We start from the raw sequence: 1,587 nt of genomic DNA, 5'->3' as shown, positions 1-1,587 counted from the left end.
GAGGGGGCTGTGCAGTTGGTCTTGGCCGTGAACCCCACTCAGCCCCATCCTCATCTCACTGAGGCACAGAAACACCCTGTGTTCACATATCGCGTGCCTCCCTCACTCAGCAGGCCTGCAAGTTACCGTCACGGTCACTGTTACTGATAACAAAAGTGCTTTCAGTCTCGGTCAGGGCCCCAAGGGACCCAGCTGGGCCACTCGGAAGTGCCTGACTGGAGGTAAGAGCTCATCCAGGCCCCCTACTAGGAGGCTGGCGGGTTAGGGAGCCAGAGTTGGCGAGGCCCCAGTGCCAGGGGAGGAAGAGAAGCCTATGGGAATATAGCCACCTCCAGGACCAGTCAGGGCTGGGTAGGGGGTTCCTACCCTGACCCGTCTCTCCTCCTTCCCTTCCCCTCTCATCTGTTGCTGCTTCCGTAGGCTGGAACCAGCCTACAGGGGAGCCTGTGCTTAGTACTTTGTGGCCATGTGCCACTCAGTTCCTTACAATTTTACAGTTCTGTTTTTATCTTCATTTTACTGAGGATGAGGACATTGAGACACAGAGAGGTTAAGTCACTTGCCAAGGGTCACACAGCGGGTGGAAGAGCTGGAGTCCAGAACCAAGGGGACCTGGCGGCTTGTGGGCTGAGGCTGCAGGCTTGCCCCCGGTGACCGGAGTCGTCCTTTTTGCTCACCAGGCGCTCACTGAGTGCCTCGGAGGGTTGTGGGCAGGGTTAGATGAGTGGGCGCGCGGAGTGGTGGTGTGTTTGTGTGGGCACTCCTGACTGCAGGGGTGGGCTGTGGGGGGGCCTCCTTTCACTTTCGGTCCAAGTCAGTGATGATTGAACCAACCATGCCAAAAACAAGGGGGTCAGTCTTACTGGTTCGAAGAGTGCTTACAAGCCTCCCAGAGCCCCTGCACCAGGAAGGTGCTTAGTACACGCTTGCCTGAAAAAGCGAATGCGTTTGTGGATGCAACTGGAGGGACAAATGCTTCCTGGTCTTGGGCTTGTTTGTTAATGGAACATGAACTAAAGGTCGTGTTTTCCTTGGGAAGCTCTGCGCTGACCAGGAAGAGGAGATACAAGGCCAGGAGTCCTTTTTTTCCCATTTGACCCTTCACAATCAGGTCTGTGCTCTGGGCCCAGGATTGCCTGTGTCGATTAGCTATGGCTGGGTAACAAGTAACTCCAAAACTTAGCACCTTAAAACAGCAAACATTTATTCTCTCACACGATTTCTGTGGGCCAGGAGTTCAGGAGTGGCTCAGCAGGCTGCCTCTGGCCTCAGGTCTCCCTCGAGGTACACAGGCTGCCAGTCGGGCTGCGGACCCGCTTCTGTACGGCATATGTGCATGCCTGCTGTGTTGGTGCTGGCTGTTGGCAGGAGGCCTGGGCTCCCTGCCTTGTGGGCCTCTCTGTAGGAGTGCTCAGGTGTCCCCAGGATGTGGCACCTGGTTTCTCCCAGAGCAAGTGATCCGAGGGAGAGAGCGAAGAGGAAGCCTCAGGCTTCATGGCCTTGTCACAGAAGCAACCCTGTCCCTTCCACCCTTTTCCTGCTTATTAGAAGCAACTCAGAGATGGATGCAGCTCTGCCTTTGGAAGA

General features: G+C 55.9%; 1 protein-coding gene across 1 annotated transcript in view; it reads left to right on the top strand.

Moving 5' to 3' along the window:
* The window catches only part of TTLL12 (tubulin tyrosine ligase-like family member 12), a gene marked incomplete at its 3' end in the record, with an annotated part of 32,701 nt that overhangs the window by 20,645 nt on the left and 10,469 nt on the right, over positions 1-1,587 (top strand). The gene's annotated exons all lie outside the window — the stretch shown is intronic.

This window comes from Colobus angolensis, unplaced genomic scaffold (genome assembly GCF_000951035.1).
Source record: "Colobus angolensis palliatus isolate OR3802 unplaced genomic scaffold, Cang.pa_1.0 Scaffold750, whole genome shotgun sequence".
NCBI lineage: Eukaryota > Metazoa > Chordata > Mammalia > Primates > Cercopithecidae > Colobus > Colobus angolensis.
This window is presented reverse-complemented; position numbering and strand designations above follow the sequence as displayed.